This window comes from Onychostruthus taczanowskii, unplaced genomic scaffold (assembly GCF_017590055.1).
Source record: "Onychostruthus taczanowskii isolate IOZ18803 unplaced genomic scaffold, ASM1759005v1 scaffold10, whole genome shotgun sequence".
NCBI lineage: Eukaryota > Metazoa > Chordata > Aves > Passeriformes > Passeridae > Onychostruthus > Onychostruthus taczanowskii.
In genome coordinates this window covers 9,408,588-9,430,823 of record NW_024496526.1, presented here as the reverse complement: position 1 = coordinate 9,430,823, position 22,236 = coordinate 9,408,588, and the positions used below count along the sequence as shown (strand labels likewise).

At 40.3% G+C, this 22,236-nt stretch overlaps 1 long non-coding RNA gene across 1 annotated transcript; it reads left to right on the top strand.

Moving 5' to 3' along the window:
• Positions 1–11,641: 11,641 nt before the first annotated feature.
• On the top strand, positions 11,642–20,405 carry LOC121338219. The gene is made up of 2 exons (XR_005953000.1): positions 11,642–11,825; positions 20,038–20,405. It is a non-coding gene; the product is annotated as an uncharacterized LOC121338219 (long non-coding RNA).
• The last annotated feature ends 1,831 nt before the right edge of the window (positions 20,406–22,236 follow it).

Below are 22,236 nucleotides of genomic sequence, written 5' to 3'. Positions count from 1 at the left end.
AACAGACTACTGCTTGCAGGAAGAAGAACTTATTCAAATTTGTTCTGGTTTTGAACTTGTAACCTTTGTGGCAATGGATGCAGGGACAGAGAATGGACTGGTGCAGCAACCCCAGCTCCTGTGAGCCAGAGGGACCCATTGCCCCCAGTCCCCCCAGTGTGGGGACTTCTCCTTCAGGCCCTCAGTCCCTCAGCTTAGCAACCTGAGGAAAATGTCCTTGTTATTGTATCTAGGGAAGTGTAGACTGTGTGCAGGTGTGCTCCTACAGGGTGAAAAAAACAGTAAAAAGTCCTGAGAAGGTAAAATCAGAGATAAAATTGGGAGTTCTCTTCTGATGTGTTCAGTCATTAGATATCTTAATTTTATCATTGAATATGCAAATATACACTGTTTTAAATTGCAGATTAACTGACTGCACTGTCTTTGATTTTTGCTTTTGACAATTGGAAGACAAGTATATATTCTTATCAGAATTAGCAAAACTAAGATTGAATTCTGAAGTGCTATGCGTTGAGATAATTTCTTCTATGGTTACCAAGAACTCTTCTGCATTTAAGGTGATTAAATCACTCACAATCAATTTGTTAGCCAAATGCTGAACTCTTTCCTCAATACAGACTCTAAGGATTCAAGATGAGTTTGGATTTAATGATAACTGAATAAAGGCAGGGCACACAGAATTCATGACAGGATTTGTTCTTGTTTGAGGAAATGCACATCTTACTCAAGGATTTCTCCTCAAAGGAATATCGATTGCCAGTGACATTCTTAAAAGCGTTAGTTTTTTCAAAAAGCAGCTTTTCCTATGATTTTCAAAATAAATATCTGGTTTACTTCAAATGCCTGACACCAAGATGGAGATGGTTATAATAAAAAATAGATCTTAGAGAGTGGACTGCAGCATGCCTGCTTGTGGTGTTTATAAGTGTATTTGATTTCACATTGCCCTTTTTCTTAAGCTCTATCAACAACAGCTTAACTGCCTGTGATGATGAGTTCCTCTCAGAGCTCTCTGCTTGATTCCAGCAAGTCCAGGACTTGGTGCAGCTCCCTCTGTTCACCCACCCTGCTCAGGCAGCTGTGCCTACACTGTGTGACTCAGCTGCCACAAAGCTGCAATACCTCTCCTAAACATTTTGCTTCTTTTAAAATAATTAATAATGTATTTCTAAGTGTCTAACTAGCTGCACTCCTGCAAGGCTTGCAGGTTCAGATTCCTGTTAGAATGACTTGAAACTTCATCTTCCTCAAATATTCCATTTCCATGCCTGTTTGGATTGTGTCAGTGGTCTGGTAGTATTCATAAGCAAATATGATTGTAATTTAGGCCTCCTCTTGTCAATGATGCATGAGAGATTTACAAGCATTAATAGGAGTTAGGATGTAAATCCCTTGCTCAACAATAGCAGAGAATAACCCCCTTCATATAGATTCTGACGACCTATGAACCAAGGGTCAAGTGGGCCGTGCCACAAATTATCTGACAGCAACAGATGCCAAAGTCTTGGGAGGCAAAAAAAAAAAAAAAAACCAAAAAACTGAGGACTAGGAAATGCTCAGTTCATTTTCACAAAGGAAAAAAGCAATTGCAGCTATTCCTATAACTTCATGCGTCAGCCTCTGACATAGCCACAAATTATAAGAAGCAAAACAAAGATTCCTTCTTGCCTGGCAGCAAACTTCCTTCTTCCTCCAAAAATACACAAAAGCAGCTCCAAAATAAATAGTCATCACAATTAATTACCTACCCAAACTGAGGGCTGTGCAATAAATCTTTAAAGTTTTCAAGTGCACTTTCAGTGTAAGGGAATATTTGGAGAGCCGAGCAGCAGAAACCACAAAGTATGTCAATTCTGAAAATAAATGGTGTTTTCATAACTCTGAGATAATCAGATTAGTTTTCCACTCCTTTGCCTCAACTTTTATACCTGCCTAACTCCATTGATTTCAATCGGGGTTTAATCTATGCCACATCAGGTCTGTATCAGTCCTACATCAATTGTAAACTGATTTACACCAGTTGTAAGTTAGGGGAGGATCACACTCACTATAATAGTTCACAGGCCCTATGGTTTATTCTGCCTTTGCAGTTTATTCTGAAATCTCATTATTACTTTTGGCTGTTGTAGGGTTTTTTCTGCCACCCTACAGGTGTGTGAGTTCCTGTGCATGCAGGGAAGAGGTATAGTCTGAACCAGGGGACTGCAGAACCCTTCAGCTTTTATTTTCTAACCTCATTAAAGGCATTTTCTTTTTTTTTTTTTTCCAACTGGAAACTGCTTTTGCCCAGGTAGTGATGAAGGTCCCAAATCCTGCATAGATATTTGCACTTGTGAAATCTGTCTGTGAATCTGATCTGTCTGACACGATGGGAAGCCCCAGTAAAAGTCCTGATGGAATGAGGACGGTGTTGATATAAGGGTGGAAAGGAAGAAAAGAAAAACATAGAGATCACTTCCAAAGCAATTATTCATAGGAACACCCTCACTCGTGTGAGGAATGTCCCCAGAATCTGCATTTTGCTCAATATAACAGGAACAGTTTCAAGGTTTATTTCACTGAAATGACTTTGAATAACCTGGCTGGACCATGCCCATCATTACCAGACTGGCCACTTCACACTAACCATGCCTCAAAACTGAGCATAAGAAAGCTCAGGATTCATATCCATTCCACAGTTTGTTGAAAATTTGAACATTTACGAAGGTAAGAGCAGCATAAGATATTGAAAGGATGCAAGGGTTTGTGGGTCCTCATTTTTTTGAAGATGATTCTTTTGGCAAAGATTTCCTGTGAAATTGCAGGCGGCAAGGGAGGGTCTGGTTCCTGAGCTGCCAGATGAGCAGTGAAACTCAGCAGCATTTGTTACCAGTGTCTAAACCCTTTCCTTTGTGTTGCAATCCCCTGTGCAGGGACTTTGGACAGTATGACCCCACTGGATGTTCCTTCCTTCCAAACTCCAAGTCTAAAAGTTCTATTATCTCAGGCTTGATTCGGAGTCTGTTTTGCCAACCCCAGAACAAACACCTTTGTTTCGTGCTATGTTAAATGCAGTGTTAATTAAAAGATCATAATCATTGCTCCCCTTCCCCATGAAACCCTGAGATGAGAAGAGGCCTGCCCTCTGTGTAATTTATGCCTGTGACTGAGGGGATACCTCTCTTGCTTGGATCACCAGCAGGGCAGAGCCACGCGCCTGGGGTGGGACAGAGGCACAAACCAAAGGGCAGAAAGCACCACAGGGAAAACCAGGGGCCAAAACAGCAGGGACACAGGAGCAAGCACTGCATGATGAAAAACCATTTGTGAGGTTTTACAGTAAAAACGAGTGCCTCTCGTTAAATCTGTTTGCAGACATCCATGCAACAACTGAAGATGTCATATCCCATTTCATTTCAGCCTTTTTGTTCTCGCAGCTGCCATCAGCCTTGTTTTCCCTGCAGACGCTCTTGCAAACAAGATGCCAGATCTCGAGGGGATTTCTGCTTCAGAACAAAAAATTGCAAATAAATGGAGGACTGTAAAATATTTCAGTTGAAGGGAAAATGAATAAATTATGGGAGCTCTGACCTGCTACTGTTTTTTGTTTGTATTTGTTCAGAGATTAGTGGCAGGGGAAACTGGAAGTTATTCTGCACAGGCATTATATTTCATGCAAGATAATACACATCAAAATTATGCCATCATCTTTCTTGTACTAATGTGAGGTTAATTGAAAGGCCCATTTTTTTTCTTCTAGTTTTGAAGAGGATGGATAAAATCTGCACTGGGTTCTCAGTGCTGCTGCAAACTTGAATGGAGTTCATCAGTCCTGTGGTTGCCCTGGAAAATATACCGGTGACCCATTTGTACCTGAATCAACAGCAGGGGGGTGTTTGTGGCAGAAGAAGGCCTCCAAGCTGGAAGAGCCTTTACAGAGGTGTTTCATATGTTGTGCATATTTACAGATACCGTGGAGAACGCAGCAGGAGCAGCCAGTGAATCACCAGAGGGTTTATGTGCAGTAACACAGATGTTGAAACGCTGCTGGCCATGCTCACTTAGCCAATTTGGGTACAACCCGAAAAGATATTGCTTCCATATAGTTTGGCAGAAACAGACATTTGGTTGCACAGGCTTAATGTTTTTGACTCTTCCAACATTTATTGAATGAAGAGTGTGAACATGACTCTGATTGTCTCTGTATTTTCAAGGGAGGGGGGAAAAACAGTTTGCTAAAACCGTTTAGAAGTCCCACTCCAAAGCAACCCATTGGTATTTGAAGGGATCAGTAAAAACACCCATTTACAGCAATTTAAAGGATTCCGTGAATTGCATGTATGCCTCATCTGACACAAACACTTATTTTCCCTGGAATAATGCCCACTGAATTGTATACAATTTGAAGCAAACCTTCTATTTAATACAGCAGCACCATGCATCAGGATGTTATGCATTTTCAATGACATATGAAATTTATATTGGCAATAGACATTAAAAAATTGGAAGAGAAGCTAAAAAGAATATGCCAGTCAGTGCCAGTTTATTGGTGGACTTGTCAGACATAAGCCAGCCTGGAGTTATCACCTAAATACCTTCCCATATGCATGAATACATATATATATATGAGTGTATATTTATATATTAATGTGGTTTAACCCCAGCCAGCAACTAAGCACCACACAGCAGGATGGAGGAGAGAATAACTTGGTATTCACTACTCAGCAATGAAATATCAGTGTGTTATCAACACTGTTCTCATATTAAATCCAAAACACAGCCATATACTAGACACCAGGAAGAAAATTAACTTTATCTCAGATGAAACCAGGACAATTTACATAAGCACGCATATCTATGCATGTATATAAATTCACTTATGTGTATTTATATGAAAGAAGATGCAAGAGCAGGGGAAAAAATAGATATTGAAAGGGAAATGAAAGTAACATTTATGGTATTTGAAACAAAAGAGAATCTAGGAAAAACAAGTCTTGTGAAAGTAGTAAAGCAGTCACAAGTCAAATGGATTCCCTTTTCCATGTATTCAAAAAATTTCTTGGACACCCCATTGGCCATCATTATTTACATATAGCTTCCAGTAACCATAAGCATTGCACCTACCTACAAGTGTGAGACCTACTTGCAACACTTCCAGTGATGATGAATTTTGCTCATATTTGTAACCTTTCACTTTACAGCTTTGACATTTCATAAGATAAAGCAGAAGGTGTTTATTGCTTAGTGAGTCTTGTTAGATGGATTAAAATGTGAAGTAAAGGCTTAATTCCTTTCATGTAGCATAGATCAAGTTCAGATTGCATTAGATCCTGTACACCTAAATCTGCCATACATACAGAAAAATACATATGTCTATAGAGAAGCAAAACTTTCTGTCAGTGAGAAGCCTGCCAGAAACAAGTCAGTTCAGGCAAAGATACAAGTGCCTGCTTTGCCTAAGAGAAATATTCTTGTCACATAAAAACCCCACCATTAATCAAAAATCACATTATAGCTTCTGGAATGAAGTTTCCTTTACTACTCTTTAATAATAAGTCTAAGATAAGATAAAATTGGTAATTGTACCTTCTCTTCTGATAGAAGATAATACTAAAGTGGTATAGAAATTTGAGTTACAAGAATATATTCACCCTGCTAATAGGCTTCCATTATGTGGTCTTTACTGATTTATTCATTACACATTTTCCCCACATATAGAAAAATTTAATTGAAAGTTACTTATTACATTGTTACAAAATGTTAACTAGAAAGTTTTCTTTAATCAAATGATCATTAATGCTGAGAGAGCTGGTTTATTTCAATAGAGCATTTATCAGGAGCAAGAATAACACAGGCATTGCCAACAATGATTTCACAGCACTGTTTGTTCTGCAAGCACTTTCAGGGACTAAACAGATGCTTTTGCAGCTTGCTGGGATAGTATAATACTTTATTTATATTTATGACTTTTCATGATCAAAGATCTAATGACATGTGAAACGCAGAAAGGTATATAATATTGTGCCTTATCAAAGGAATGACATTACCAAGGATGGTAAGAGCTTGTAAAGTCAGATTCTGCCTCGTGCATGTCCCACAGAAGTGGAAGACAAGTGTTCACGCTGGCTCAGGCAGGAAAGCAGCTTGGCATAGCATGCTTGCATCCTTGCATCCTCCAGCAAAGAAAGTAGGAAAGGGGAAAGTGTACTGGAAGCTGTAGCTGTATCTAAGTCACTTTTGCATATTTTGCACTCCCTGGAGGTGAGTTTTGTACCTGTCTGGCGCTACTGTGTGTCCTGGCAATAACATCACCCACACCCTTGAGGAAACTGAGGGCTCTTCTTCTAACTGGACCAGTGTCCCTTTTTCTGAAGTCCTGTGCAAACAGAAAACTAAAAGAAACCTTTTGCCCTGAGGAGGTGGTAGACGAGGCACAAAGGTATTCCCAAGTGGACAAACTAAAGAAAAATCTCCAGGCAGGCAATGTGTAAGTGCACATGGCAGAGATTCCAATCCTGTCTTGTGCTGCATCTTTTTGAATTAATTTTGACACATAATTGGATGTTATATGCCAAAATTATTTCACTGGATATGAAATCTATCGTAAAGCAGGTAGGAGAGTCCCATTTCACACCAGATTTCATTCTCTGCAGCCAGTCCAGCACCCAATAGTTCCCAGAGCATCCAAAGAAGATAAGTACAAACCTGTCCTCTTGCACCATGGTTACAGACACAGAAACAGCCCACCCATAGTGTAGATCCAGTCACCTTCCCTGAGATTTTAAGACATGTTTGCAAATGTTTCCTTTGTTTGACAATAACCATAACTACGCTGTAAACATCTCTTTTATTTCTGATTGCACACTGCTCAAGAACTGCAGAAAACTGAGTCATGAGGTACATTCATAAACCCTGTGGCTGGCGGAACCACAATCTGACTCAGACTCAACTGCCAGTGTTCATTTCCACAGTAAATTCAGTGAAAATCACAGAAGCACAGCAGCTACTAGAAGAAGTATCACGGCCAACTAAGGCACAAAAATAAATGAGAAAAATTCTAGCTGCCAGTTCAGAGACATTTACCCACAAGCTAATCTGAAATAGAGACCTTATGCCCCTTGTTACCTCATATCAACCCTGAGATGAAGACACTGCTGCCCTTTAGTCTGTGGTAACCATTCTGGGACCACAAAGCCAGTGATTTAGAAGATAGGTATGATATAATTACATGGTCACATGCGTTGAAATCTCCAAGCAATTTGCCATGGCCTATGAAACACTTACTCCGGGTCACTTCCAGTTCCAGCTGTAGCTGAGTGAATGTTCATTGGTGGCCCAAGATTCCTGTGCAAACCTTACAAAATGCCTTTTCACTGTTACATGGGCATGGTGGTGCCCTTCATCTCTGCTGCCATCCCAGTAGCCACACTAACCTGACCCCACACCTTCTCCCCAACCCCACAGGAACATGAGCAATCCTAGGAAGGATATAACAAAACTGCACCAACAAAAGCTGGTTACTTACTTTGTTTTCCTCAATTTGATGGTTTCCTTTGAGAGCTCCTTGCAGTAAACAGACCTGAATGGTGGTTATTTCTGAACTGCTCATACCCTGTGTGACTTGGCTTCTAGCCTGGAGCTCTGCTTTGCAACCAGGAATTATATAAGAAAACCACACATGCTCAGTGATGTTATGCAATACCTGTGGAGGGTTATAATTGTTTGGAGAAGACAAATTCAGAATTGATGAGTAAGCATTGCTGGGGAGGCAAAGCCTTGCTCTGAGTTACACCCATGCACAGCCAGCAAGTTGAGTTGCTTGCAAATCACATTTATAATGGTGCCCCTTCTGAGCAGATGTTAGCCTAGGGAGGCTAAGATGGAGTAATTTAAAAGTCTTTCCCACCCCTCAAAGCCAATTTCTTCCTTGACTTAGACCTCTGCTGATGTCAATAGATTTGTTGAGACTGTAAATCAGGCCAGAAGTTGGCCCTTGTTTGGTCCAATTACCCCATAATAAACTCCCTGTGGACTACTGTACTGATGTGTGATTTGTATCCTTTCTCCTCTGAAATGCTGTATTTATGTTTATAGATTGATTTAGCTGTTCTAAGGGAGGGGAAAGGCTGCCTGAATCATTTACAAATGGGAAAATCCATATATTTGAGACTTGGTATGAAATATTTACTTTTGGGCTGTAACCTTGTGTACTACTAAACTGCTGTCTAAAGTAAATATTTACAGCCAAGTTGCAACAAGTCCTAAAACATGTGATTTTCTGTGTGGAAACACTGACACATAAGGGTGCGACTTTGTCCCAGTGAAACACTGAGTTAATTGTAGGTTTTGTAAACGTTATCAAGCATAATCTTGAAATTAATTTTTAAGTGCTTGCTAATGATTTTTAAGCACGTATCAAGCAGCTGGTTTTGTGTCCGATTCCCAAGTTCTTAAACAGACAACTGTTTTCCTTTTAGTGACTTTGTCAGGCTTAACTTGGGATTAATTTGAGTGCAGGTGTCAGATAAGCACAGTATTCTAGCAGCACTACCAAGAACCATGTGGACAAAATGCAGAAGCATGAAAGCATGTTGGTCAAAACTCTGAAAGATTGATGGAAGTGAGTTATGCTGCTTAAATATCTTTGTCTGCCCAGAAGAGCTAAACTTGCAAGAGGAGTGTAAGGCATGCTGCAGCCGGGGTTTTGCCACGTTCTCTGTTAGCATAGATAACTGCTCAGGCTTTTTTTTAATCGCAATTTCTCTGTCGACATAAAATCTAGCAAGCCAGCTTCATAAATCACGCAGTGACAGCTAGAGTGGTTGGCCAGTGCTAAACACAACTGGACTCTTCTTTTTAAGCCTTTGCTTCTTAGGTCGCCTGCGTCAGCAGTACTCTTCAACAAACATCTGCAGTTCATCTTATCGTTTGAAGAAATATATGAGTTTCTCCATCAGGGTGGTTTTTTTAGCTTCAGCTTCTTGATTTGTTTGAACACCATCTGCTACATATAAAATGCAGGGAATTTGTGAAATGTGCATGCAGTGAGAAAATTTTAATTGTATTAACCTTTCTCTTTTTGATCAAGATAACTTTTTGCATTCATCATCTCCTGATATGTTAAGTAAGCAAATAGATATGTCTAAAATACTGCCCAGATATTTTCTTTAAGATCTTCTATAATACACTAATATCTCAGACACAGAAACAGAGTCTATCCCTTCCAACATTTAAGAGTTATTTCAATACAGTTCGAGTTACACATCCAAAAAAAGTTTAGCAGTAGTAACCTCTTTTACAGATTTGCTCTCATCTTATCACTCTGCACCTATGCGTGTATTATTTGCATTGGGGAAAAAAAAAAAAAAAGGAAAGGAAAGGAAGTTAATTGTTCCTAGAATTAATCACCAGAAGACAAATAACTCTGTCGATGGCTGCAGCTCGCTGCCAGCAGCCCGGGCTGAGCTGACGTGTGTCATGGCATGCGATTGCCACAGGGTGGTAGGAGAAGTGCGGCTCCACGGCCACGCCAGCCCGCAAAGGGGAAGGAAAAGTTTGGGAAGGGCGAAGGAGGAATCGCTTTCCACTTAGTCCAAACAGAGGTATCAAAAATAAGGTTCAGCTCATGGCAAATCCAGATGGTTAAACATTTGACCCATATCTAATCCCTCTGCCAAGCGTGCTCCGCCACCATCGCCGCTGTCATAACGCGGTGCAGGCTCTTAAAATCACTTCAGTTCCAAGAAGCACAGCGCGTTTTGGAGAAAATTAAATTTTAAAGCGTGTTGCAGAAATAGAAAACACGGTCCTGACAACATGTTATGGCTCCAGCTTTGAGAAGAGTGGTATCATATATACTAAAATAATTCATTGGGACTGCAGCTCGCTGCTGTTCTGTGCATTTTGTTATGATAATATTGTACAAAACATGAAGCAGTGCTTTGATCTTAAAAGATTATTTCACTGAGACCTATTTATTTTACTCAGCCATTTAATAAAAGGTTGGGGACTTTATTTGCCAGAGAAAAAAGAGATGAGAAAAAGAAGTTCTGCCTCTCTTGTAAGTCCTATTCATTGTACTGATGAGTCCTATGGGTTATTGATCACTGATGGTGAACCATAAAGGGGAAAGATCAAGTGATGCATATGCAAACTAAATCCTTGGGTTTTGGCAATTACCTTAATGCCACTGATGTTCAGATTTGCTTTAAAGGGCATCTTACTTGAACCACGGAGTACTGCTCATTTTATATTAGAAACTATCAGAGACACCTTGACTGAAAAATAAATAAATAAATAAATAAAATATTAAAGTAAGAAACATAGCATGTGTTTTATATAAATATAATATATAACTTCCAAACGCCATCATGTTTTATTTGGGGATTAATACAGTTATGTCCAACTAACAGACGAGGACGTGAGAGGAATATTGAGCTCAAGACCTTCAGGGTGTGGAACAAACTACATATTCAAAAATGGGTAAGGTTTGTGTAGTATACTATCATGTTTTAAACAGTTCATAAAAGAAACCAGGTGACAACAGAGCAGTGTGGATGATATAAAATAATGTAAACCTTCCTTCAAATATCAAGCAATTTTTTCTCTGCCTCAACTCACTTTCCACAACAGAGTGAGTGAAAAATCCATAGAGAATAAAACCAGTGATCCCTTTGAGCAAGGATACAAATTTACCTAGATATGTCAACCACACAGATTTATGGGACAAGGAGTTTTTCACCCTGAAGAAAAAAGCCTTCTTGTCAGTCATCTATAAAAAAAAGCTGAAAATAAAGCTCTCTGAGTTATTTTTATGTTTTAAGAATTACAAGAAATTTCTGTTAAGGGTTGTTGGGGTTTTTTGTGGCTTTTTTTTTTCTTTAAGCTTTCCCATAACCATGGAATAGTTCTCTTCATGGATGTATAAGAAACACTTGTGTTGTGCTGCTATTAATGGTATGATTTGTTAGTGTACTTTTATGTATGGAGTGTCTGCATCTGGTAAGGTCTACAACTGTACCTCCTTGACAGTGCCAGATGTTGTGAAGATAAAATACCTCCTGTGTGAGGAACTGCTGGAATCAGGCTCCATGATAGGAGTTCTTAACACAGTTTAAAAAGGCATCTGTCTTAAAATAATTTCAACATCTTACTTTTCTATTTACTGTTTTGTCAGACCTTTCTTTTTACTGGGGAAATATTTTAGTGCCCCTCCTAACCTGATTTTTAAATTGCACTTCAGTTTTTTCCATGCCGTTTTTGTGGTGTTTTGTTTTTTTCTTTTTTATTATTCTAAATTGCTTCTCTAATGAAAGGGAGAAAAGGAAGAAAAAGTTTACTGTGGGACTCAGCCGAGGTTAAGCATATTGGCCCAAACGAGCAAAAAAAATTTGTCAGCAGGTATTTTTAAACCAGGTTAGCCGTGAAAGAGTACAGAAAATAATGAGTCTGAATTTAGCCAAGATTTGTTCAAAACATAACAGAGGGGAGACAAGAGGGCTGCTGGAAGGCAGGAGAAGAGCCCTGCTTCACTATCATACCCCATAACTCACTGCATTGTCAACCTCTTAAAATAGTAATGATACTTGACCCTTATTAGTATTTCTGGGCAATATATGAGCTTGAGTTTCCTTGGGTGAAAGATAATGCCTTAGACCACCCTTTAGACCACCATTCTATCTAGTTATAGTACATATTAATGTTATTCTTGGGTCATTTAACTTACTCTCAGTGAAGAGTGGAGAATGGTGCTAAGCTGTAAATCAGCTCTGTCCTGCAATGGATTTGTGCCATAAGAGATCATCTTGAAAATTCCAGCCTTGCCTGACCATGGTAAAGAGATTATGGTATGTAAAAATTCTGCTAAACATAGCTTGTTTCATTTTTGTGCTTCTCTGCCTGTCTGCCTGGTGAGGAAACGTTATGGTGGACAGTGCACTGAAAAGGAATATTGCTATAATAAACCCCCCAGGGCTAAAAGTTTTACCATATGTGGTTAAACTCTCCATCTTTTCTAAAGGTGAGCTGCGGCAGTGAGGAAATTATTAAAGAAGGCCACTGATACTGTGCATAAAAATTATTTTTTTATTCCTCAGGGAAAAAGAAATGAGTTCATAAATGTATTGTGCTTAAAAGGTATCCTCTGAGTGCCAGTGTTCACACCCCAAATGACAGACTGAAACGTTCAGTGGCATTAGTCCATTTAACTAAATCCTGATTACTTGAGATGAATTCATTTAAAAAGCAAATGTACTGCTACTCCCTTAGCAAAGGTTTCACTAACTATTTCTTGAAATCATAAATATTTTTTTCCACACTGTTCTGGCAAACAAATAATGTTTACCTTCAGCTTCCTAGAGAAGATTTACAGATAAGTCCCCAGTCTGTTTTGCAGATGTGCCTTGGTGAATTAAACAGTAATATATACTGTCATCACGGTTGTCTTCAAATCTTTGAAATCACTTATGCCTTTTACAATACATATTTAATTGAATGTCTAGCTAGCAGATATGTATATGTACCTCACATTTGTGGGTGGGCATGTGTGTGCCTAATACATATATTTAGCACTTGAACATGGTATGATGAGTGACTGAGAAATGCCTAGGAGAGAGATATTTTATACATGCACACAGAGTCAGTAAATGCATAATCTCCTGAAACAGCCAGAGACGGAGAGGAAAGTGAAGAGACATCTGCAAATTAACAAATCATCTATCTTTGGGGTCATTCACAAATTAGTTTTGCAGCATAAGATGGAACAAAAACCTGATTCTGACGAGCATTTGTTCTGGCTATTTATCACATAAAATTGTGTAACAATATTAGACACAGGAATTTTTGCTCAGCTTATTCCTTATAGTATTACTGTGATTCCAGAACTTGGTGCAGATGTTTTGTGCTGAATAATGTCCTTTAGCTGACATTTGTGCTCTCACTGTCGAACTTTTAAGTAGCTGTGATGCATATATTCCATAGGAGCTCTATGGGGGGACAAGGGGAAGGTAAACAAAAAACAAAATCTGGTTTAGGAAAGGGCACTTTAAAAAGCTCTTCGCCTCCTGAGTAAGTGGAGGACTCTCCACATTTAATTTGCTATTTTTTAATAGCTACTTGTAATTTAAATTATTGCTCAGTAACAGAGGCTTTTGAGGAAACCTGAATATTCCTGGGATTTAGTCAGTCTTTGGAATTGTGAGCGCTTCCCTGCTGCAGTGAGGATGGCATGTCCCTCGGTTGAGACATATGTACTAAAATCTATTTCACACTGTATGCTTATTGCTAATTTTATTGCTTGAATGGACCAAATGGTTGCATTTATACTTCAAAATCTATTGTCATTAAATTAATTGAAGAGCTTTGAAGTTCATTTTTCTCTGTTAATTATTTAAAAACAAAATCTTATGTTTTAAAGAGCAATTTACTTCTGAATTAAGAATAAAGAAAATTTTATGTTAAGCAAAACATAAATTAATTTGCTATCACAAGAGGAACCTTGTTTTAAAAAGTCATACAATCAGTATATTGACTCCCTCAATGCATTTTTTCATTTATTGGTATTATAGGGTTGTGCTCAATGGGGAAGGCTGAAAAAAAAAAAAAAAAACCAAAGAAAAAAAAATTTCAAAAAGAGAAAGATAAAGAAAAAACTGAAGATGTGCATAAGTATTTAGCCTGGCAAAATATTTTTATAAGTATGCCTTAATTTGGAATTAGTCACATTAATTTAAAATTTATAATTAATTTCTTTTTATGCTTGAAGTAGCATTAGTTTCTTATTTGTGTACCTTTAGAAAATTACCAAATAAATTTCAAGAATTTATATTAAATTATTTATGTAACCAACAAAAAAAAAATATGTACTGAAAGTACAGTATATAAACAATTTAATCAAATTAATACATTTTTCATTTCTAAGTTATTCTAGATGTTTGTGAATATGTTCCAGCATGAAACTTCAGTAGAATTTGAACAAGTTTGTTAAGGATCAAATTCCCTACTGGCCTAATTCCACTGAAATCTGTGGAATTATTTCAGAGGAGAATTTGATTCTTCATTACTGTGTGCATTTTTCAAATCTCCAATACTGTAATGCATGCCCCTCAGTTTCCTATGTTTACAGAATACGTTGCCAAATACAGCAAAATTGTATTTTACTCTGCTGAAAAGCAAAAAAAAAGGGGAGAGGGGGGAAAAAATAAAAATCTTTTTCCTACTATTTTCTGAAAATTTTGGGGCCGTTTCACGTAAGACAAAATCCCAGGAGGCTCAGTGCATATTCACTCTTAGGCCAGCATATCCAATGCACTCTTTAGTCTTAGATTAAGGAATTAAAGCACTGCAAATGAATTTCACATCCAAAATCATTCAATTTGTCCCCTTTGTCTTCTAGAATCCTAAGCATATGGGACCATACTAAGTATAGCAAAAATAGCTGCTGCTACAATCATAATTAGTACCTATTAGCCCTTCCTAGGTGCAAAACCCCAGTGATGAGAGCATAGCACGAGAACCTAGATAGAGGAGGGTTTGAAGTCTCTGTAGTGCAGGACTGTTATTGCTGCCCTTGCAGGTTCACCAAACGCAGGGAGAGAGAGGGAATTGCTGGGCTTGGGAACCATATCCTACGTGCCCTTCCCATACACACAAAGATGTACAGACTGAGATCTTTTTTACCTCCTCACTGAGCCATTGCTCCTTGTCCAAATATGCTTTCTATAAAAACCTGCTCACACATTTCCAATCGTTTTTAAAGGATAGCATTGTTAATTTTTAATAGCTTAGGTGTTAAAATTTGTTTTTCAGGATGGTGGAGACATTTTTTAATTCTTAGTCACGTAGTGGATAGCAGCTGTTTTACACAGGCTGGAACAGCCATTCAGCGACCAACTTAATGTCTGAACTTTTTTTGATTAATTATTTTGGTAGGCTGGTCTTTGACAATGTGTATAGGTTAGATGCAGATTTCGGCACAAAATGCCGAAGTTGTAGGCAATAACAGATTTAAAAGGCATTGTCAATGAAAATTAAAACAAAAACAACAACAAAAAAAAAAAAAAATGAAAGAAAAGAAAAGAAAACCCGAGAGCTACAAGTCATGTTGTCAAAAGCAGAGACTCTAAATTGTGCATGAAAAACCAGCGTGGGCCGATATTTGTGCTGGGGAAAACGCGTGGCTGTGTGTGCGCGGGGCTGCGCGGAGCGCGGCTGTCCCGGCCGGGCAGAGGGAGCGGCGCCGCAGCCGGGACACGGCACAGCGCAGCCGACCCGCACAGGGCACGGCACAGCTCCGGGCAGGGCTGACCCCGAGCGGGGACCTCCTCTCTGCCCTCCGCCCGCCGGGGTTGCACCAAAAAAAAAAAAAAAAAAAAAAAAAAAAAAACACAAAAAAAAAAAAAAAAAAAAAAAAAACAAACCTAAAAAAACAAACAAACAAAACCAATCCCATCTCCCTGCCCAGGGTCAAACATGTGGCTGTTGCAAGTACCTCTCAAAAATCTGAGGCTGTCGTTTTGTTCAGGGCTCCGCGTTATTCCCATTGGCTTCAAGCATAAAATCAGGTGAGAGCCAGAGACAGCTCATAAAAGTGAAGTCGCATATGATAAGCAGAGTATAGATATCATAACCAGCATGTGCAGGAGAAGGGAACGAGGTTATGATCATTGTCTGAGGAGATCTGTTCAAACAATGTAATAGAAAGCTGCCCCCTTTAAACAAACATTAAACTTTTGCTAGAGGGTTACAATTTACAGTTCCAGCCTGATCTTTTGAGGTTCTGTGGATACGTTTAATATAAAGATGTCTATACAGTTTCCCAAATGCAAGGCATGTCCTGCACCACAGGCTCTGCAGCTACTTTTTTAATCAATAGCCCTTAAGTATTTTTTGAAAGATATGCTGGCATTCTAACCACTAAACTTACAAGGGAATAGCTGCAACCATATTAAAATCAACATTTACCTTTGAGTCTTTTTTTGAAAACGACAAAATGTTGTGACTGCTAAAGTAATTTTAATTTATTGTGAGAGAGTTGGATATATGTTATACACGCTGCTACCAATTTTTCCACATAATTAACCCAGTGAAATCTGTTAAGAAAGCAAATCAAAACTGTGATTTAACAGCCAGGTCCACCACATGAATATGCAAAGGAGACAAGGGAAACTTTACCTCCACTGCAAAGAGCTGCCCAGCCCGACCCTCTCCCACAGCCCGCTTCTCCTGCAGCCAGCCCCTGCCACCACCACTCATTTTCCATCCATTATCCAAGGATGAAGGTTAGCTGGTCACCTAGATTTGCAAAGCAAAATATTCTTGAAAAGGTGAAAGCTTTTCTGTGTGTGGAAGCATTTTAATTGCTATTAAAGAAATTTCTACTCAAAGCCCAGATATAATTAAAGGATTGGGTGTATTTTTATACACACTGACTGGTCTACATGCCTGAAAACACGTCATCTTCATTGTGATTTATTTTGCAGTTAAAATAATGCACTCCTTTTTCTCGAGAGTAATGTCTATTTAATTTATTACCTGAAAAACAGATTAATTTCCTTCACAATTTTTAATAATATATTGTACAAGCCCAAAGGAAAAAAAAAAAGCAGATATTTAAAGGGCAAAGTAACTGACATGTTGCATACAGATCTGGATACCGAGTTCTGAAAACTTGGACAGACTTAGATGATCATGCAATATTATAGTCAATAATTCACAATTCATGCATATCTCCTGATGCAAAAGTTATTGCCAGGCGTATTTTTTAATAAAAAGATATGAAGGTGAATGGAGATGGTAGACCAATATGGTTAAAGGAATTATGGGAATTGACTGATCCTTCCTTGGCAGTGTTGGTTGAAGAAGAAAAGTGCCATCTACCCCAATTGAAATCCTCAAGGCTAATATCCCACTACTTGGAGATTTTTCCCCACTGTTAAAAAATTGGCCCAGTATTCTGTTCAAAGCAAGTCTCATCCCCAAGATCTCATCCCCATGTAGCCTGACATGCCCACAGTGAAGGGGCTGCAGAAGGCCCCCACGCGGCTCCCACTCCTAGAGGTGGGAAGTGGTCCAGGAGAGCAGCCCTGTCCCAGTCTTTGGGCTCAGAACATCCCCCAGGAGCAAAGCCCAGAGGTCCATGTTCCCCCAGGGAGAGGAGGGAATTGAGGTCTCCCTTCCCTGGCTCTGTGTTTGGGCTAACGAGCATAAAAACCCAACTTAGCAAGCAACCTCCTGATTATTTTCTTCTTTATTTTTCCCAACTTGCTCAAAAATCTTCAATCACACAATTCAAAATAATTCAATCTTAATTTTGAATTCATTGCCAGGTGAGCAAAATGCAATTTTTTGGCTCATGTCCTCCTTTCAAAAGCAGTTCACTCTGGACAATCCAAGGCTGTCTAGCGCATGTTACTGGGCAGCTCTTCTAGTCTTGAACAAAATAATTTGGAAGTGATTTTCAGCCCTGCCCCATACATTCCCAAGCAGCTCCTCCTCCCAGGTGTTCATTTTTCTGCTGCCCAAGTCAGTTTTGGCTGCTGTGGTGGATTTTTTTCCACCTCTTCAGAATACTGTTACTACAAAAGGACTCAGCTGTGTCCCTTGTAGCTTCAAGGGATCTCTGAAGGTGACTTACAGCAACAAGTGTGTTCTAGAGGCACACTCATTTGGCAGCACTGTATCACCAATTAGACCAGGAGGTTTTTCCTCGGTTTCCTTACATTTTCCATATCACTCCATGTGCAGCTCACTGCAAAGGAGTGTCTTCATGCATTGGATATTCTCCATGTAGTTACATTGTCCAAATGATTTTTTACTTCAATGATATATTTTCCCAAAGGAGTAAAATAAAAATATACGGTGCCACAGTAATTGACAGAGTCCAGCATTTTGCTGCATTGACATGTATTATAACTGTGTATTTGTATTCTCCCCATGCAGCTTATTCTACATCAGGTTTTAAAAAAAATATGGAAAAAAAGAATGCAGGAAAAAATAATGTACATTAACCATTTTCCTGCTTCTTCTTCTTCCCTGCAAGCCCAAGGAGACTCAATACCATGGCAAACACTCAGACCAAGCCACTGTGTGGTAGCAAGTAGGGTTCTGGGGACTTGAAGAGCTGGCTACAAACAGTGCTGGTCCATATTTGGGCTCATTGCACCTTGTGGCTGACATCTGCTTTATTTAACTGCATGCTCAGAATTTGGTTAAACTGAACCGAACCAAACTCTGATGTCCATTGTTGGTTCTGCCTTTGGTTTGCTTGTTTCTTTGCAGTTTGGACCAAATTATCATGGAGTGATCATGTTTTGTTAGACAGATTTCTGGTGTACATTTTGAGTGACTTGCAGAAATCTTTTAAGTTTGAATGTGATGTTGGCCACTAAATCCAGGCACTTCTGCCAAAGACTGCAGTTAGGTTGTTGGTTTGGGTCTGGATCTCATTCAAACTGGGCATGATTCAAGCTCCTTGTGACAGATGACTGCTCTGTCCTGAATTTCAGCAGCAGGTTTTAGAGCATCTACCCTGGGTTTCTAGAGCTAAACTCAGGTTGAAGCACGGCTGAAGAGTGACAAGTGTTCTCTAGTGGCTGAGGTGTGGCCATCAAATGCAGTTGTGTGTTTGCACAACACTGGAACTGAAGACCTGACCTCATGACCAATGTTTTCACACAACACACTCTCTTTGGACTTCATGCAGAGTTGGGTCTTTGGTTTTCTCCAGAACCTGTGAGATTCTTTGTTATATATACACCAGAGCTGCCTGGAAAGCTGTGGTCATCTACAAAGTAATTGCAACATTTCCATTCTTTTATTCTTTCATTCCTTTTTTTTAAATAGAATCTTTAAAATTCTTTTCTTCAGATGAAGAAGCCCTTACACCTGCAAAAACAGAGCTGTTTGTTCACAACCACTTAACCTAAATATACACTAACCTGTTTTGTACTCTTTTAGGTTTTGGGGGTTTTTTTATGCATATTGCTCATTGGAAGCCTAAAGACTGACATTTAGCTACAAACAAATCCACCAGGAGTGTGAAACATTGCAAAACCCTCTTTGGGGCGTGTGGAGGAAGCGCTGCCAGGGGCACTGCCATCCCCAAGCCCATCCTCTCCTCAGCTGCTGCCTGATGTGCCCACTGCTTTGGGGATTTGACTTGAGTGCTCAAAGCCGGACACAGAGCCTGACCTTGTGTGGGCCACAAGAACAGTCATGGCAGAGGACCACATAAGCAATGTCCATCAGAGCTGCCCAATGAGTCAGGTAGTCCAGCAGCAGCCTCTTCCCCTAACTGCCCTCTGTAATTAATTAAAGATGAACCGGCAAGTAAACCCTGCACTCTCAAGTTTTCAATACATTCAGTATCCAGAGCTGGCAACTCTTCTCCAGCAGCTCTCTAATAAATACCATCCACAGGAGTTTTGTGCACATTTTCTGTCTTTCAGGCTCAGCTCAGGCTGTGCTTGCAACACAATTTCCAGCTGCTCAGCTCCAGTTTGAGCGAGGAGCAAAAAGCGTTTATGAAGCTTCAGCAGCAGTTTATAAATAGTCACATGATAAACAGTGGGTTGTGCTGGGTACAAGAAAATTCAGCAGAGGCATCACCACAGAGAATATTATTGCTTATTAGGAGCTAAAAGGAGCCTGAGGAATGTTTCCCAGCATGGCAGCTTTCTGCAGATCAGAATCCTCCCGCACAGGCCTGGTGCATCTCCCTGCCGGCTTTCCCAGTGCCTGCAGTGGGCCCGGGGCCGGCATGGGGTGTGGAGCAGGCAGGAAAACCCACATCCCACAGGCATGGGGTGTGTGTCACTGAGGCCACACAAGGAGCCCCAGTGAGCTTACTGAGCACCCACAGCTTGTCACGGCCTGCACCCAGGGGTTTGCTGCGGCCTGGTTCTCCTGAGGAGCACGCAGTCCCACACTGAGCAAATCCCCAGGCTGCCGGGAGGTTTCCTTCCTCCACAGCACCAACTGTGTAAAGGACACTGCATTTAAACCACAAAATCTCTTTTCTTTTTTTTTTTTTTTTTTTTTTTTTTTTTTTTTTTTTTACAGGCCAGCAAACAGCCATCATCTGGGAACAATGAGAGCTGTCAGGACGGGGGAAGGGAGCCGGCCAAACTGCGAGCACGGGCTTGAGAGCTGAAGGAAAAAAAGAAACACTCCTCAGGAAAATTTTGCCCTGAAAAACCCAAACTTCATTAGCTGAAAATGAATGCTCAGTCTATTGAGATGTGCTCTGTGCCCAGAAAGCAGCACAGCAGGGATAGGTGACCTATTTTCCCTGGAGAGGAGGCAGAGGTTGCTCGCTATCGATCCCACCCTTCCTCTACCAGTTTATATATTAGCTCCTATGGCCTGTGGAGGAAGCAGACAGTAATGGAGTGAATCATTCACAATGAATAAATCATCTGACTAATTTAGCTTGTTTTTCTTCTCATGGCTCTTTCATGAACAGATCACCATTTCCCTAAAATTATTCATTATTACTACTACATAACTTGTCATTTGGGGATGTTCTTTTCTTTTTATTCTACATTTTTATCTCCTACAACTTAGCAAAAATCTCTTAGCTCGGTCATGACTGGACAGATGAGTTTCAGGGGCTGTTCCTAGCCCCAGACTGGATGAGCTCAGCATGGTTGTTGCAGGTACTTGCATCAATAAACAGAGAGAAAAAATTCATTCTGTAAACTGCTGAGCCCAAAGTTCAGTTTCTACAGATGCACATATCCTACAGGACAGAGTCTCCCAGCATGTCTGTAACACAAACACCCTCAATACCAGCACAATTGTAAGAAAAAATACTTGCATTTACACAAAGCATTTCTAAATCAATTTCTATCATATTCTGGCTAGCAGTCATCTCAATGAACAGAATATATGGGGTGGCATCACCTAGAGGATCACTTGGCTTTGTCTCTTGCTAAAATGATGGCAAAAACAACGGAGGAAACTGCAATGAGGTCTGTGGGATTCACACACCATGGTCAGCATCTGAATGGATTTGGAGAGCCTGGAGTGTGCTCCACCTGATGGCATAATGAAGTGTGCAGAAGCAGAAGAAGCCACAGGGCTGAGGACTGTGATGGGAGGTCTGGGGAGGTCTCCTCTCTCTGTAAATGTCTTTTCCCCCAACAGAGCAAACCAGTGGGGCAAACCGCTGATGGCTTCAGGCCTAAGTACGTGCCCATATTTCTTCCAGCCTGTGTGTGTGTATGTTTATGTTTCTTTTGCTTGCTCTGCATGAGAGCACCTCACCCTTTCATGAAGACTTGATGTAAACAAAAGAACAAATGAGAAAACCAGCGGGCAGCAAACAGCGCCCAGACTAAAGCACCACCTGCAGCAGCAAAATACCAGGCAACTCCCACACGCCTCCCCAGCCACCACATCAATGGGGAGCCTCAGTGGCAGCACCCTGCTCTGGCTGTTAGCAAGCACCTACACCCAAGTGCCAGGTGGAGAAAATTCCTGACTCCATAGAAAACAGGGAAAAGCTCCCATCCTTGCACTGGAGGAGCTCCAGCTCCTGTGTTTCACAAGCAGTCTCTGCAAGAACTAAGAAAAGAAAGAGTCTGGTCATGTCAGATCTCAAGCTAAGCAATGCTGATGAGTGAAATTTTGCACACAAGCTAATTGCAAACTGATGCAAGGTGCAATTGAGTTGTGTGATGCTTCTTCATGTGAAGAGCTGCCTAAGGCTTGCCCACCTGCCTCCTGCACAGCTCCTGCTCCCTGAACAAGAGCAGGCCCTCCTAAAAGCTCCCTGTTTCCTCACCAGACTGGGCTCAGTCTAATCACTGTGAGAAATGGCTGAAAGAGTCCAACTGGTCAGAAGCTGGGCTCCTCCTGCCAAGTTCTGGGCAAGTGGCCCATGGCCAGGTCATAATCAAAAGTAGACATGATTCTTCCTTCTCTCTCCTCAAACTACCAATAAATTAAGAGTCCAGTGAAGTCACTTGTCCAAGAGGTTTAATATTACTACAGCAAGGCCATGTAGTCTTCTGGTGAGTCCCTTTCTTCCAAACCCTCATCCAAGTCTGTAAACCGAGCTGACAGCTGACATTTCCCATCTGAGTGCAAGTCAGAGCTCAAAGATGAAACTTGGATGAAAGCAACGTCTAAAGACAGAAGAGGAGATTAAAAGCTATGCTAATTTACAGTACTAACTGCAGCAGCACCTTAGCTGAGGTAATGGAAACCACATGTAGCTATGACACCTCCAGTGCAACCTGTGCTGCCCCAGCTGCA